The following is a 17,871-nucleotide window of genomic DNA, read 5'->3' as shown; positions in this document are numbered from 1 at the left end:
TGAGGTGGGAGCTGGCAGCAGCTGTAACCAGACAAGCAGTGGTAGACAAATGGAGAAAAAACCTATCATTTCGATTAGCTGCACACCTCATAGAGTTTGCAAACCTCAACTAATAACATATTATTGATACTGATAAACTAATTTAATGATTTTGAAACTTTTTTGAAAATGAGGAAACTCTTTCTTTAAAAAGATTTTTTTTTTTTGGCAGAAGCTCAAGATCTAAAACACAGAAAAGCAGAAGTCCCGAATGAAAAAACAGAACAAAAGTTGAGCAGCCTTTCTGTGAGCTTTGGGATGCCCTGCCCTTCTCCACCCCTTGAATGCATGTCTGAAGACTTCCTGGGCTTGGAAGGGGACATTCTAAAAATCCGTTAAGTCCAGCCCCTCATTCTGCAGATAAGGGAATTAAACCCCAAGGGACTGAGAGATCCACCCAAGGTAGCCCCCTGAGTTTGTGAAAGAACCAACACTAGGACCCAGGCCTCTGAATTCTCTGTTCAGCATTTTCTCCCATGCCACCAGGACGACTCCAAGGTTCCTAGTTTTGAATTCTTCAAATAGCATACTTGGGAAATTTTGATTTATTTCCCAAGATAACTGGTTAAAGAGATGAGGCAGAACCTTGGCAAAGCAGTCAACTCCCTAAAAAATTTACCTTCTCAAACTTGCAGGTTGATCAGATGTCCCTCCTCTGCCTACCTTCGCTATCGTGTTCCATAATGTACCAAAATTCTCTGTTTATATCAGACATCCTAAATGGCCTGTACAGTGTATCCAACTGTCTTGGACTGGTTGCCAACATTTAAAAATCAGAAGATTTTGCCTAAAAATTTGGATTTCCACCTTCTGTTGAAAAATGAAAAATTCTAGCAATACTGAACTTTCATTCCCAGTTGATAACACTCCCAGGAGCTGAGGAGAGGCAAGCACTCTCCACTGTGTCTCGGTCCCCACCAATCCCTACCTGCTCGTGTCCATTATTCTCTGGTCCCTGTAGGCATTTGAGTTTGTGACCCATGGTCTAAAGCTTTTGTCTATAGAAGGATTTTTTGAGAATGGGACTTATAGGAACAAAGGTAAACCTAAGATACAGACATAGGGGATAATCTCATTTCAAAAGATGAGGTGAATGTCATCATACATAATGCTGCTTTCCTGCATTGATTAAGGAGGAAACTTTCAGAGTTTCCTGACTCGTTTATTTTTCTGAGAGCTGTTAAATTAACCACAGACTAATAGAGCTACAAGTCTCAGACTTGCTTTCCTGTGTGTTCCCTTTTACACGACTGTCTGCAGCACAACTCCAAACACTCTGCCGAGCCCCCGGGGAGATGTTATTAAACCACCCATCAGCCTGTTTCCTGCATCCCAGAGCACCTCCCTTAGCACTATGGTCAGGAGGAACTGGCTGAGAACCCCAGGATCAGCCCCAGGACTGGGCAACATGGGTGTGGACACAGCAGGCAAAATGAGAGCAATTCTTAAGGAGGATTCAGTCCTGCTCCCAGCGGCGGCAACCCAGGCCCTTGTGTCACATTCTTGCCCCTTGCACGTCCTCAAATCTGTTATCACTGCACATACCTCCCCCTGTTCAATCACCTTACTCTCCTCCATCGCTGAAACTTACAAAAGTATCAGATAAACAAATTCACCCACAGGTTTTAATAGTTCAGAACTGTATATTTTTTATTTTAGCATCTTAACCTAAGTGTGTATCACTAATAATAGAATTTTAGGAATCATGATTAGTTGGTGAAAAGAACATTTGGAGATAAAAAGGGCTTACCCTCAAATTATACCACAAAGGAGGTTTATTTACTTTGTACCTGAAGGGCCACCATTATATCACCTCCCCTCCTCCAGGACTTTGTTCAAATGCTACTTTCTCAGTGAGGCCTTCCTTAACCTCACAAATTAAAATTGTGACCCTCGGACTTCCCTGGTGGCACAGTGGTTAAGAATCCGCCCGCCGATGCAGGGGACACGGGTTCGAGCCCTGGTCCAGGAAGATCCCACATGCTGCGGAGCAACTAAGCCTGCGTGCCATAACTACCAAGCCTGTGCTCTAGAGCCTGTGAGCCACAACTACTGAGCCTGCGTGCCACAACTACTGAAGCCCGCGTGCCTAGAGCCCATGCTCCGGAACAAGAGAAGCCACCACAATGAGAAGCCCACGCACCGCAACGAAGAGCAGCCCCTGCTCACCGCAACTAGAGAAAGCCTGCGTGCAGCAACGAAGACACAACGCAGCCCAAAATAAAATAATTTTTTTAAAAAATGTGCCCCTCCCCCCTTGTCCCCACACTCCCTACTGCGTCCCCTGCTTTATTTGTCCCCATATCACTTAGCACCATGTAATATACTGTATCTTTTGCTGTTGTTTACTGTCTCCACCTCCACTAGAACATAAGCCCCATGGGATAAAGATCTCTGTCTGTCCACCACATCCTCAGGGCTGTGGCAGTGCCTGGTCCACAGTAGATACTCAATAAAGGTTTATGAAATAAATGAACTTGTCACGTATCATGCTCAAGCCTCGGGTGACAATTATTTCAATAGATAACAGGGGACTTCCCTGGTGGCGCAGTGGTTAAGACTCTGCACTCCCAATTCAGGGGCCCAGGTTCGATCCCTGGTCAGGGAACTAGATCCCACATGCATGCCGCAACCAAGAGTTCCCATGCCACAACTAAGGAGTCCACGTGCCGCAACTGAGGAGCCCGCCTGCTGCAACTAAGACTTGGGGCAACCAAATAAATAAATAAATATTTTTTTAAAAATAGTTAACAGATAGAAAGGAGAACTTTTTTTTTTAATATAAGTTTATTTATTTTTGGCTGCATTGGGTCTTCGTTGCTGCGTGCAGGCTTTCTCTAGTTGCGGCGAGCAGGGGCTACTCTTCATTGTGGTGCGTGGGCTTCTCATTGTGGTGGCTTCTCTTGTTGCGGAGCACGGGCTCTAGGTGCATGGGCTTCAGTAGTTGTGGCTCACGGGCTCTAGAGCACAGGCTCAGTAGTTGTGACGCACCGGCTTAGTTGATCTGTGGCATGTGGGATCTTCCCAGGGCTCGAACCCGTGTCCCCTGCATTGGCAGGCGGATTCTTAACCACTGTGCCACCAGGGAAGTCCAAGGAGAACTTCTTGATGATGAGAGTGACTACATATTTTAAAGCTGGAAGGTTGCTCAGAAGTTTTGATGTAATCTTTCCTTTATATACATATATATTTGGTGGAACGAACGTACGTATTTCCTTTCCTAAATACTTTCAAGGACGAAATACAGTCTTTTTTTTTTAAATATTTAGAATAGATGTAGGGTAGCCCATCTGGGAAGCAGGATGCTAAATGAGATTGATTTTTTTTTTTTTTTCAAAATGCTACAGTGTAACCACATCATATGTAAGGTGTGGGGTGTGGGGTATGGTGATGGTGGTGGTGTGGTGTGTGTGTGTGTTTATTGTGGCAGTTGCATCTTTAACTAGATTATGAACCTTTCTTCTTTTCCTCTGAGCTAACAATGATGGAGTTTAGTTCTTTATCTGAAATGTGTCCTAGTAAATATATGTAACAGACCTAATTTGAAAAAGCAGCAGAGTATGTTCCTGGCTACTTAACTTTGCAGCACTGCCTTCCAGCTGTCCTTTGGGAAATAACTGTTTATCATTTTTGTTGTTGGTGTTGGTATTTATACCTTTTTACCATGCTTCTTTGAATTCTTCTAACAGCACACTTGGGAAACTTTGATTTATTTCTCAAATACAAACAGCATGAAGCCTGAACTTCTGGTTCAAGGGTTCTAACCTGGCACCAAGGTCAGAACACAAATTGACTGATGGGTCCCAGACCAGTTTAGATTCATGGTAGCAACACAGGTACTATTTGTTGAACTAACTGGCCAATGTTCTGAGCAGAGGTGGGCACCAGAGACCAGTGAGAAACAGACCATCTTAGCATGAGAAAATGCTGAAAAGTTCTTTTATCACTGCTATGACTGGAGATAGCACCAGTGAAAATTTAAAGACCTAGAGCATGTAAGATTAGGTTACCAATCACAGATCAAAGGAGTGTAGAACAGAGGCAAGGAATGACCTGCCTTCTAAGTACCTGAACTTATGAAACCTCCCGGACATAATCTCATAGTAGAACCTTAATTCTGGTCTCTATTACAATCTATCCTAAGGAATAACACACGTACAGGGTTATTCATTACAGTACTGTCAGTAAAGGCAAAAGTTTAGAAACAACTTAAGTGATGACCCTGGGGACCTGGTTAACCAAATTATGGAATACCCATACAATGGAATACAATAAAATCATTTTTTTAAATTTGAGAGTACTCTTTATGAATGGAATTAGAATGATTTCAAATACAAAACCAAGATGTGGGATAATAGAGTATGCTATCATGGGGAAAAAGAGGCAAAACAAGAATACATGCATACAATTATATTTTCTTGTATACATATGAAGTATCTCTGGAAGGGTACATAATAAACTGAATCATTGGCTTCTTCTAGAAAAGGACACTGGATAATGGGGGACAAGGTTTGGGAGAGACCTCTCACTGTATATCCTCTTGAATTTTGAACCAGACAAATGTAACTCCTAGTCAAAATAAATAAAATTAACATTTTAAAATAAAAAAAATTACATTAAATAAGGTTTTTAAAGTTAATTAACCCTCTTGGGGGGGAGGGGCGGTACAGGAGGTGGGTAGTGGGAGGTACAAACTACTGGCTGTAAGACAGGCTACAAGGATGATATTGTACAATATGGGGAATACAGCCAACATTTTGTAACAAATGTAAATGGAGTGTAATCTTTAAAAATTGTATAGAAAATTAAAATAAAAACGTTAAGGAAGCCCTTCTTAATCTATGATGCCTCATTCTTGCACCATTTCCATGGGTTTGAAATTTTTTTCAAAATAAGAAGATCAAGTAAAAACACACAAACGAACGAAAAAGAATATGCTCTGCTCTGGGGTAATAAGTTGGGTGCCTCCAGCTTGAGGCTGTCAAGGAAGGGGAAGTGCCAAAGATAATTTGCTTGCTTCAGAAGTATACTTATATTGGCCGGAGAGCTGAGCGCAGAGTGGAAACCCTTTCTTTGCTGCCATCATGAAATGGGTTTCCAACACTGGCAATGCAGTTTCTGATTGCGCCATCAGAATCAGGCACAACCTTCTTTAACTGAAAATGGCCAACTCCCCCTTGGGTTGGTTCAGTACGGGGGGGGGGGGGGGGGGAGAAAATGGCACAGTTAACCCTTTCCCTCCATGCTTTGGCAACCGAGCAGATAAAATGCCAAACATGTAGTAAAGGACTTAAACGAAGTCAAAGCTTCGGTTTTGGAAAAATTTTCTTGGCCGACCTCTGGGAAGAGAGGCAGTCCCTCGGGGACTCATAGCAAACAAGGTATTTCCTCTGTGTGGGCTTAGCAAGAGTAAACGTGCAGTGAGGTAGTTTATGATGGAGGGATGCTTGAATGAAAAGGGAGGAGAGTCAACAAATCGTGTTTCAGTCCTGACTCTACCACAGCACTTATCATAGGATCTTAATTTTTACAGCCTGAGTAGCCTCCTCTATAAAATGGAATCATAATCACTGCCTCACCCACCTTCCTGGACCAAAAGATATAAAAGGTTACAAAGCATTTTTAAAACTCTGTGGCACTAGAGGTGAACGTTAGGGAAATAAACATAAGACAAAATACCTTTTGGTGATAATTACGAAGTTTTCAGAGAGGCAAACATATCTTTAGGATCCGATACATCATAACTTTCTAGTCTTAAACCTACATCTGCTGCATTACCTGGGACAAGTCCCCTAGCCTCTCTGAGCCTTAGTTTCCTCACTGAAAAATGCTGTTAATGCTACCTACTTAACAAAGTAGTTAGCTATGAGAATTAGGTGGAGTAACCTATACAAAATGGAGAGCTCACCAGTTTCTTTCCCATGTACCTTGGGTAATGAATCATGGTCTCAATCAAAGGATACTTCATTTGCTGATTTGCTTCATTCCTCAAACTCTCTGTACTGTCTCTCAATTTTTCTGTAAATCTATAAGTGTTCTAAAAAATAAAATCTATTAGTTTAAAAAATATGTATTTAAAATGTAAAGTGATTGAAAAGGGGGACTCTGGAGACAGATTGCTTGAGTTTGAATCACAGCTTTGCCGTGTACTAGATGGATGACCTGGGGAAATTTAGTAACAGCTTTGTACTTCAGTTTCCACATCTATAAGCACTACGAAAATTTTTGCTATTAATATAAAATAATACTAATTATTACTTTTATTATTATTACATTGCACTCAACAATGAGAATACAGTGATGAACAAGGCAATTTAAGCAAAGCCCTCTGAAAGCACCCACCGTTATCTTAAATGTAGACCCAAAGAGGTTAAGTTACTCCACCAGGGCCACATAGCTAGTTAATGAGAGAGGACTAGAGAAGACCAGCCAGGACTAGTTAGAGACTTCCAGATTGCAAGCCACTGTCTTTCCACTGTCCCATGCTGTGCAACCAGATTCAAACCTGGACACCGCAGAGTCCTGGAACTACCACAGTGGATTCGGGAAGTCAGTTGGAATTGGCCCAATAATTCTGTGCATTCCTGACCTCCACCCTCTTTCTACATCTCATTCCTTAGGGTGTTGCCCTTGCATGGCTTACATGTGGATCTTCCTGCAAATTTCAGATTTGGAGTTCACGGTGGAGACAACGTGGAAATGCCACATCCCCCATACCACTTGCATTTCTTTTGTGCTTGTGAATCTTACACAAGAACAAAGGTTGAGTCTCTCAGAGACGTTCTGGAAAGGGACAGATCCAGGTGTGGTGGGGCCTGAAGTGTATACAATACTGCGGGCTCGCTTTTAGGAAAGGAATACGTAATTACAAATTAAAAATTAGGTACCAGGCCTTGGAATGCATGCAAATGAAGGGCCCTGAAATTTAAGCATTATTAGCTTCCTGGTAAATCCAGCTCTGCTCCTACAGTGACTAATTCCCTTCTTTCCCTCTTCCCTTCATCTTTGCTTCCACCCGTGTCACTTGCACCTGCCCTGCCATCTAGCACTCACTGTGCCCCAGGCAGTAACTTGTTTTAAGTTTACATTCTGATTTTAAAAATGAACTTTGCTCCAGTCTGCAGATTATTATCCAAATTATGATACAGGCACAGCTCTTCTTGATATGAAAGAATAAAATGATGTACAGTTAACCTGTGGGTGGCGTGTAATCATGCTACGTGGGGCTATGCATTAGACTTGATAGACCACAAAGTAGCCAGAAACTTCTGTTTTCTGTTTGCATTTGTGAACACACCCAGGGCCAGGCTCTTCTATGTCTGGGACATTCAGCAAATAAAATGATCCTCTCAGAAGGGGCTGGGGCTGGGGTTGGGGGTCCCTGGCGGCCCAGTGGTTAAGGCTCTGTCCTTTCACTACAGGGGGTGCGGGTGTGATCCCTGGTGGGGGGAGATCCTATGTGCGGCAGGGCGCTGCCAAACAATTTAGAAAAAAAAACAAAAAGAAGAAGGAGGGAATGATATAACAATCTAGAGAAGAGAACATCGTATAGTTATGCATAATTATGCATGATTAATAGAATATTTTTACACATGCCATCTGACCTAACGCTCACTCCATTTGATGTACGTAGTGTGGTTTTATTAAACCCCTGCCCCCGGTGACAGATTGGAGACTGAGGCCTACAGCGACTGAAGTTTGATTCCGAACCCTTCCCTGCTGATTTCCTTTCCCACAGCACCGCCCCCATTATCCTCACATTCAGGGGACACAAAGAGCGCACAGGCCGCAACTGCACAAAGAACCCATAGACAAAGTAAGTCGAGGCTGTTTTGTGGGTGATTTGGGGACGGGAACTTGTTCCTTGTGGGTAGGGGTGGGGTGGAGCTATTTTCTCGGCTGGGATTATCCCGATGAGTCATCTAGGTTGATCCCATGATTTGCATAGTTCCTCACCTTTCCCCTCCCCTGGACAGCAGTATCACCCAACCCTGGAGCCGGGATCGCATGTGCCCTTCACTGCCCTGCTTGTCCCCGGCAGCCCGCTCAGTCGGGGCCTGGCACGGAGCCACCAGCCCGAAGCAGGAGGGGAGGAGGCGTGTGTCTCCCAGTGGCTGTCAGCTTTCCCAGCTGACTCAACTCGACACCTCCCTCCCCCCGCCGGGCACACAGCCTCCTAACTCTCCAGTTTTCAGGCTTGTCTGGTGGTTCTCAGTGGGGAGCACCCCCTCCCTACTGCCCGGGGCGCCTGGTCTGCAGCCTGGGGCTGCCGGCAGCGGCACCAGGGCCCCCTGCCCGCTGGCCTGGAGGGCCCTCTCTCAGGACGATTCGAACCTGCTGCAATGGAGAGTTCAGAATATGGGTCAAGGTGCTCTCAGAAGGGCCCAGGGGAGGATCACCTGACCGGGAGGTGGATGACTCAGCGGGAAGGGAAGGGGTGCGGGCTGGAATCTCCTGGCCCACGGGGCCTGGAGGAGGAGGGCAAGTTGTCTCCATCTGGCTGCCTGCCAGGGGAGGAAGAAGAAGGAGACGGAAGGAAGGATAAAATGACCGCGGGTGACCCGACTAGGGTGGAGTCCAAATCCTCCCCAGAGCAGGCTGTCGCCCTCACCGAGCTGAAGCCACTCCCAGGTCAAACTGCCACTGTGGCTGTAAAGACCTAATTAGCTGCCTCCCCTGCCCAAGTGGGAAATCAAAAGGACAGAGCGCTCATCTCTCCAGACTCCAACCACCCAAGGCCCCTACAAGAAACCCAAGCCACCGGCCTAGCATGCAAAGGCAGCCGTCCCTCACAGAGGCGATTTGGTTTCTCCCCCAATTAATCCCGAATGTGAAAATTACTAACCCATTTTATTTTACATCTCCACGCGGCGGGGGCCTCCTTTCAAGGGTGTGGCAGGGGCCGCAGTTGCTGGAACAGCAGCTGCGCTGTCTGAGCCTCACTTCCTCTGGCTCCAGCTGCAGGTTCGTCAGGGCCAAGCAGGGAGTTTCCTCATTCTCTGGGCTTTCGGCTTTTCTAGGCGGCCACCCGCACCTACCACCCTCCGCAGCTGCTCGCCCGCCCTCTGTGGGTAGCGAGTTTGGGACTCCCTGGTCCCATGAGTCAGAGCCAGGCTGGAGACAGACAGCAGGCTTCCTTTATTAAATCAGCCTCCTGCCCTGTACACCACAGAGGGAAGCTATAATTACTCGTTTGGCCTGGCTCTGAGAACTGAGCCACAAATGCTTGACTAGGAGGGATGGTTCCTGATTCCTGCATTTATCTAGTGCACCCCAGTTTGGAAATACAAACAACAGCCAGGGGTTCAAGCCTGTTACGCATATGTCAGATGTTTTGCACATATAACAGCGTGCGCTGGACCTGGACACTGATGGAGATTGCTAGAAAAATTGCTATATTAATGCTGCCAGGAGTTTTTTGTTTTGTTGTGTTGTGTTTTGTTTTTTTAATGCGTCCTGCCTTGTTGCCAGTCTCATTTGAGGCAGGCTGCTCATTGCTGATGTTGGTTTTTAAGAGATAAAGGAAAAGGCAACAAAACATTGTTTTGGATCCTCAGGACTGTTTTAGCCATCTGGCATAGAGACACAAAATCTCTGGCCTCCCAGGGCCTACAGAAGTGTTTGAAACCTGAACCCTGAAAAAAAGAGTTGGCTCTAAAAGAAAAAATTAAACCACCAAATGAAAATAATATAGCCAATCTTCATTAACTGTTCAATTTACTATTCGTTGGCTTATTCACTCATTCATTCATTCATTCCTGGAAGCGTACATTTCTGCCATTCATTCACCAAAGATCTGCTGAGCTGTTTCTCTGGCCAGGTATAGTTTCAGGCACTATAGTTTCAGGGCTACATAAGTGCTAAACCAATTAAAGATATAGACAGAACTAAGCAAATATTCCTGCCCTTGTGGGTGAATAACGGACACAAAAATAAGCAAATTATATGGTATGTTAGAGATAATAAGTGTGATTGATAAGAGGAAAAAAATAGAGCAGGGTTAGGGGTATTATTGGTAAAGGAGAAATTCATAAACATCTCATGACATTTAAGAACAATTTGCAGGTTAGAGTTCTCTCACAGTGAGAGTTCTCAAGTCTGCATAATAATTGCTGAGAAATTATAACCAATCATAAATGAGTTACATTTGACTACAGTAAAATTATAAAAATCTTCTAAGCTTTGTTTAGAACCAAAATTTGGGTGCATGTTAAATATATCTGATGGGAGATAAAAAGTAAAAGTGCCAAGGCATCTGACCCTGCCTCTGGGTACCGGTAAGTAAAGGCACTTCGTTCAAGTATTACTGGATACCTATAATATAGTGGTTAAGGGCTTGGGTGTCAGATGCCAGGGTTCAGGTATGGTGAATGGATCCATCATTTACTATTGGTGTGATTCTGGGAAAGATATTTAATTTCAGTTCCCCCTCTTTTATAAGAGGGTAATATAGAACCTACCTTATAGGGTTTCTGAAATGATGAAACAATAAAAGTAAAGGTGTTAGTTAGGATAGCACCTGGCACTTAGTACGTGCTCAATACCTGTTAATCTATTATTATCGTTGCGGTTAGGATGATCACAGTGATGATAACAATGAGTTGCCAGGCACCGTGCTAGGTATTGGGGACCCACAGCTGAAGAAGACAATGACATGGTCCCAACTGGGAGAGACTTTGCAAGCATGTTGTGCTTCATTAAATCTCACGGCCCCCTGGCAGGGTGATCCCCACTGCACCACTAATCATTGTTAACCATACTTGGATGGCCGATAAAAACGAACAGACCACAGTGAGACACCATTTGATAACCTTTCAGTTGGAAAAAATTAAGAAGCCTGATAATGCCAAGTACTGGAGAGGAGGTGGATCAATAGGATCTTCACACGTTCATTGCTGGTGAGATGGTAAATGGGTACATTCACATTGTTTTTCAGGAGGTGTGTGCAAAACGTTCAGCTCAGCATGTTCAAAGGAGTGGAAAGCTGGTAACGACTCAAATGTTCATTGACAGGAGAATAAATTTATACTTGTGGGGCCTCTCACCTTCTGAGATGGCCCACCCTCTGTCTGTGGAGTGTGTTTCTCCCAAGGCAGTTTTCGCCTTTTGAGATGGACCACATTCTTTCTATGGAATGTGTATCTCTCTAAATAAATCCACTTCTTACCTATCAAAAAAATAAAAAGTACTCATGGGATGTGATAAAGAGGACAAAGGGACCATACATAGCTCTATGCTACAATATGGATGAATTTTAGCAATATAATATTTTGAGGAAAAAGTATATTTCAGAAGACTACATACAGCAGAATATTCTCTTAAGCAAGGTAAAAACAAGATCTAAGCAATGCAACTTTTAGAAAAATATATTAAAATTAATTTTTAGAAAAGCAATGAATGGTAAAGTCAAGATTCAGGATGGGTGAGGGAGGCGAAGTGATGGGAAGGGCTGAAACACATAGGGAGAAGTGGGTGGTGGGTTCACAGGTGCTTACTGTATTATAAATAAATAAGTAAACATAAATAAATAATAAATAACCAGATGCATGCTGTGCAGGGTCCAAATGAAGACGAAAGAATGTCACGAATCAAAGATTATGAATGATCCTGTGTACTTGGATTCAATAAAAGAGAAAATGAAACTCTACTCTTGGGATGGGTGTGAAGCACACCTCGGAAGGGTGTGGGCTTGTCAAGACAGAGTGGATAAAGGACCCTGAAGAAGGGCAGGGGTGTGTGAGTTTCCATGAGGATTAGGCAGCATTGACCTTGGAGGTGGGGGACCCTTCACCAGTCACGTGCTGCTGTGCCGGTTCAGAATTGTCACCTGCAGTCAGAGGGCAGGAGCAAGTGGTCACTGTGATGGGGGCAGCAAAATGTCCCTGGCAGAGCCCTGTTCACGTCCTGGGTCTATCCACGTGGTGGCTGGCCCTCAGTGCCCTCTCCCTGGGGTCTTTGCCAGGCCTGCCCTGGATAGACTTCTAGTTCCTGTGTGTTGTTCTCTCTCTGCCCGGCCTGGCCCTGACTTAAGGGATGCTGGCTGTGTGCAGAGAACCCCGTTCCAGCTGGGAGTCCTGGCACCTCCCCCAAGGAGATGCAGTTTGGTCACTGAACCCACAGTCCTAGCCCTTCTCTCTCTTGCTCTGGGGGGAGCCCAGGGGGAAGTGCACTCAGACAGCTAAGATGCCTGCAGTCATGGCCAGGCCCATGGGTCACAGGCTGGATGGAGCAAGCACGTTTTCATTGATAAAAAGGCCCCGGAAGCTGGCACCAAGCAGAGAAAGCTTGTTAGGCCCAGGTGATTGATTTCACGGACAGAACTAACTGGGATTCTCAGAGGCACACGGAGGGCGGTCCTGTCTCTCTTTTGTGCTACTGCTGGTGGGGTCAGGGCTTTCAAGTTCTGGGAGCTGCTCAAAAGCCCCTCACCCAGCCCCACGCTCCAGAACAATCATTGATACCTCAAGAGACTGGAATCAGAAAGACCCTAGATCAGGTTGTAGGTGGGCAGTTTCTAACTGTCTCATTAGTTTAATTCTCTAAACCTAAACAACGGGGAAAATCATATGGTCATTGCCTGACTAAAAGGCATCAGTGAGGACCACATGACATAACTGAGAACAAAGTGCTTATCAAACAGAAAGGTCCAGTACATTTGTGTTAGAACACACGCCCGTCGAGGGTGGGAACTGTGTCTGACTCCTTCTCTGCTGGACTCCCAGGATCAAGGACAGTGCCCGGCACGTAGTAAGTGCTCAATAAAAATACTTCTGGAATGAATGAATTGGAGTATTATGGACTAGAGTAAAACTAATGATGATGAGGATCATTCCTGACCATGATATGAAAATTAATTTCATCTTGACTACATACCAGGCAAAACGCTAAAAGCTTTTCATTGATAGTTCCATTTAAGCTTCACAAAAACCCAATGAAGGAGGTGCTAGTATTATTCCCATCCTGCAGGTCAGTTAATGTGATCCAGGGAAGTTAGTGATTTTCCCAAGGCCACACCCTGGCAGAACAGGTTATTACCCAGGTGACATATTTAGGGGGTTCGGAGAGGCTTGTTCCCCGGAAGCGGAACACAGGCAGCCTTGGTGCCTGAGAGGCCACCATGATATCAGTGGATTCTGACACCTTGAATGCCGCAAGATTCCAAATGAAAGTGCAGACACCTCTGAAAAACAGTTAAACCTAACTGTCTCATCAGGGAATAATCTGGCTTATCTGTTTTCTTCCTAAGTGTAGACGGTGGGGTTCTCTTGCAGGGATGGGATTCAGGGGAGTTTCCCCGAGTGAGTGGGGATTACACATGGCAGACTGGAGGGCTGCTACGAAGGGGGCTGAGAAAGGGTCCAAGATGCATGTTGGCTGTTCTGTTGAGAATTGGCCTAGGACTTCAGGAGGGCAAAAGGGTGTTTGGGTCCCCAAATCGCCTTTATGGGGTGTTTTTACAGAGCAGCTGGAGGACACTGGAAGAAGGCTATCTCAGAGAGGGGTAGCAGTATTGGGGAATTATCATAGGAGCCTTGCTTTTATGTTTGAATTTTTTATAATAAGAATATATTCACTTACTACTTGTGTGGTTAAAAATATATTGAAATAAATGAACAACTAAGTGAAGCGGGGGTGGAGGAAGGTTGAGAAAAGGTCATGGGTTGGATCCTCCAAAGGAACGCAGCTTCCAAGACTGCAGAGCCCGCGCCAGGCTGCAGCTCTCCAGGGCTTGGCTGATTTACTGGAGATGAACGGCAGCCCCCAGCATTCCCAGGGCATGGCGGCCAATGAGCCTGATCCACAGCTGGGGGGGGGAAGTATTTGCCTTTGCAGTTGGCAGCATGTCTGTGCCTCTGAGCCTTCCTCATGAGAGACTCATTATGCAGTTTGGTCACATGCCCTATGCATTTTAATGAATGAGTCAGGGGACAGACTCAATTTGAAAGAGGAATCGAAGCTCTCTAGGCTGGGTGAAGGGCTCTCAAGGGATGCTCTCACAGCTTGGATTACAAGAAAAGGAAAGAAGGAAGCTATTTTCGTTTAGAAAAAGGAAAGGAAGGTCAGAAGAAAGGAAGGAAAGAAGGAAGGAGAGAGGAAGCAAGGAAGGAGGGGAGGAAGGAGGGAGGGAAGGAAGAAGAGAAAGAGGCAGAAAGAACAGTGTAGAGTTCAGAAAACAGTCCTGGAACAGATGCTGCTCACCAGACACTCCCTTGCTCTTTACCCTCCACTTATTTACTCAAAACATTCAGTGCTTTTTAAGTGTCAGCTACCATGTTAGGCAGGGGAGTTACAAGACAAATGAGATAGAGTCCTTGCCCCAAAGGTCTCTGCAAAAACCAAATGGGTTTGGTCCAGTCAGAGCAACTACACAGGGGTCTAATTTGGGAGGTGGGGTGGGCAAAAGAAGGTCATGTTCACTCCCTTCCTGGGAAGGGAGGTCCCTTACTGATGGTCAAGGGCTATCATCTCTCTAGCGCTTCCCGCTTGCCAGACACGGGGTGAGCAGTCCACGGTGAGCATCTCACTGAATCCTGGCAATAATCCCACGAGGCAGATCCTGTTACTGTCACATTTTTTACAGAATAGGAAACCGAAGCAGAGTGAGCCGCCTGCCCAAGGTCACCCAGGGATTTGAACTCAGGTCTGTCTGACTCCAGAGCTCTTGGCAGTTCAGGTCTCCGCTGTCAGCCAACCACTGGATGGGGAATGCTGGGGAAGGCCTTTCCCTTCCCAGGCTGCCTTCCAAGAACACTCTGAACCCCCAGGAGGAAGAGGTTGGTGTGAATCCAGATGCAGTCAGCGCCAGGCAGCCTGGGAGTGGATCTGAAACCTCACTGAGCGAGGCTGTGTGTGAGACTCAGAGCCCAAGGGCAGCGGGGAGAGGAAGGAAACGCAGCCTCACGGCGGTCAGTTGGGGCGACGTGCCCGTTCCCAGCCTCCACACCACAAAACACAGGGCAGCAGATGCTCGGCAAACGGGTGTGTGGGAGTGAGCCGTACCCTTAGATGGCGGTCGAGCAGGCAGTATCACTGAATTACTCAACAAAGCCACCTCGGCTTTGAACTTTGAGCCAGGCTCTGCTGGAACAGGGCCTGGGGGGAGAGGGGGGCTCTCACCACTGTGAAGAGGATGTCTGCCATCCCCCTGCCACCCCCAAGTGGGAGAACACAGCCTGGGAAGAAGGCAAGAACTGAAAAGCCACGGCACACCCACATTCTCATGAATTTTTACAGCTGGAGAGAAAGAGCGATACACAAACATAGCAGGACACAGGGGCCCTGGGCTTCGTGCTGGAGAGAAAAGCAAGGCCACCTGCCATGAACCTGGCCTGTACACAGAGACAGGCAGCTTTTACTGAGTGATTACTACATGCCAGGGCTGTCATACACATTATTCCCTTGGACCCTACTGCGTCCTCGTGAGGGAGGTACTGTCATCATCCATCGTACCCAGGAGAGACTGATGCCCAGAGAGATGAATAACGTGCCACTGTCTGTTTTTCCCCACTTCTGGTTTCCATGAGAAGGGATTTTCCCTGAACACACTTTTGGTCTTGACTCTCACTGCCCATGCCCATGGAATGACGTCTGACTGGAAAGCTTGGGAAGGCTATCCGCAACGTTCTGCTCTGCTCCCTCCTCCTTCCAGGCTGTTAGGAAGCCAATTTGTTCTCACACTAAGCTACATCCCCCATGCTAGCTTTCGTGATAATTAAGGTGGTACCTTGGCTCTCTGCCATTCCTTTGTCCTTTTTATTCAGTGTGTTCAGAGCCGGGATGTAGAAGAGGGGTGCTGTTTTTTGGAAGGCTCTTTGGAGAGCCCAACAGCACTTAGGAGGATCCCAAGTGCTCTGGCCAAACCACCCCCATTTAACTGGGGATTCTGCTCTCTCTCCATGTCTTGGCAAAGGACACTCTTGGCTCTGGGACCACTTTCCCTTGGGAGAAGTCAGCCTGGCAACAAACGCGGCCGTAACCCTCCCCCCAATGTTTTTTGGACTGGCACCTTTTTTCCGGGACGAGGAAAACTAAGTCCTGTACCCAGTTTCTTGTTGTACATGGAATTGGTCATGAGAGGGTATCCCTGGGGTGGCAGGGTCTTGGCCTGTGTACCAGCTCTCTCCCTTGCCACCTGCCCGGCCATCAGTGATGGGTACTTGACCCCACCCAGGCTGCTGCCAGTCTAGACTGCTTACTCTGCGACAAACCTGGGCAGCTGACCCAAACCCCCTGTCAGGCCCTGATTAACCCATACACTGTATATCTCAGTTTCCAGTGCCAGTGGATCTGCCAGGGGATTCAGAGCCAGTTATGTTATGTGGCACCAGCTGCCAAGCCCATATTACCTGGCTGTGTGACGAGGGGCAAAGTCCTGACCTGCTCTGTGCTCTGATTTCCTCATCTGTAAAAGGGGATAGTACCTGTCCTCCTGTCTGTCTCCCAGGACTGTGGTGAGATCAAATATGTAGAACATAGTTGAAAAAGAACCAAAATACTCCATGAGATAGAAGGGAATTTTTAAAAATCATTTTTATCAGCTTTTATAATGTGCCCAAAGACTTATGAAGCATCTATAGCAAACATATTCAGCTTTGTCATCAGGGCTGGGCCACCTTCGTTTTGGTAACCTTGCCCAACTCCCTCGGCAATTTCCCTCTAAGAATCACCCCTCCCCTTCCCCTCAGTCATACAGATCCAGGGACTCCGCCTAGGAAAATGAGTGCATCTCATTTCTTTGGACCACAGTGATTGCTTCACAGATGGTCATGTGACCCCATGAGGCTCAGTGAGACTTTTCCTAGGACTTTTGGAAAAGAGATTCTCTCTGGAGATCCTGAAAGGATACAGGGGCTAAAGCGGATGCTGTCATCTTGTTTACCACTTTAACCCAAAACTCAAATTGAAACATAAAATATGAACCAAGAAGTAGAGAGAAACCAAGTCCTGATTTTGACATTAGAACCCCAAACCCAGCCAGGACCACCAGTGATAACGTGATTTGTAATAAGCAATAGAAATATTTGGTCTGGGCTTCCCTGGTGGCGCAGTGGTTGAGCGTCTGCCTGCCGATGCAGCGGACACGGGTTCGTGCCCCTGTCCGGGAAGATCCCACATGCCGCGGAGCGGCTGGGCCCGTGAGCAATGGCCGTTGAGCCTGCGCGTCCGGAGCCTGTGCTCCGCAAGGGGAGACGCCACAGCAGTGAGAAGCCCGCATACTGAAAAAAAAAAAAAGAAAAGAAAGAAATATTTGGTCTTCCTCCGTAGTTCTTGGCACGGAGGTCCTAAAACTCTTGGAATTTCCTTAATGAACAGAGCAGTAAAGGTGTCCTTTGTTATGTTCATAATGTGGCTTTTGGAAAGCACCTAAGGATGACGGCTGGTTACCAGGAGAACCAAACAAGTGATCAGAAGGTTGGAACTTTCAGTCGCACCCTTGCTGACCTCCCGTGAGGGGTGAGGGCTGGAGATAGAGTTCAATCCCCAATGGGCAATGATTTAATCCATCATGCCTATGTTATGAAGCCTCCATAAAACTCCAAAAGGACTATTTTCAGAGAGCTTCCGGGTTGGTAAACACGTGATCTGGGGAGAGTAGTGGGCTGGGAGAGGGCATGGAAGCTCCGCCCCTTTCCCCATACCTTGCCTCATGCATCTCTTCCATTTAGCTGTTCCTGAGTTATATCCTTTCATAATAAACTGGTAATCTAGTAAGTAAACTGTTTTTCTGAGTTCTGTGAGCCACTTTAGCAAATTAAAGGAATCTGAGGAAGAGGTTGAGGGAATCTCTGATTTACAGCTGATCGGTTAGAAGCACAGGTGATGACCTGGACT

The 17,871-nt window shown here is 46.2% G+C and overlaps 1 protein-coding gene across 3 annotated transcripts in view; it reads right to left on the bottom strand.

Moving 5' to 3' along the window:
* CHD9 (chromodomain helicase DNA binding protein 9) overlaps window positions 1-17,871 on the bottom strand; it is a 244,937-nt gene that overhangs the window by 207,267 nt on the left and 19,799 nt on the right. The window contains exon 1 of one of the 3 annotated variants that reach the window (XM_059999878.1): window positions 8,885-9,162. The exons of the other annotated variants lie outside the window; for them this stretch is intronic. The gene's annotated coding sequence lies outside the window, so the exon portion shown is untranslated. Of the gene's footprint in view, window positions 1-8,884; window positions 9,163-17,871 lie in introns of those variants that run through there. 3 annotated transcript variants of the gene reach the window in all.

Source organism: Delphinus delphis, chromosome 20 (assembly GCF_949987515.2).
Source record: "Delphinus delphis chromosome 20, mDelDel1.2, whole genome shotgun sequence".
Classification (NCBI taxonomy): Eukaryota; Metazoa; Chordata; class Mammalia; order Artiodactyla; family Delphinidae; genus Delphinus; species Delphinus delphis.
Note: the sequence above shows the minus strand (reverse complement) of the source record. Positions and strands in the feature narration are given on the sequence as shown.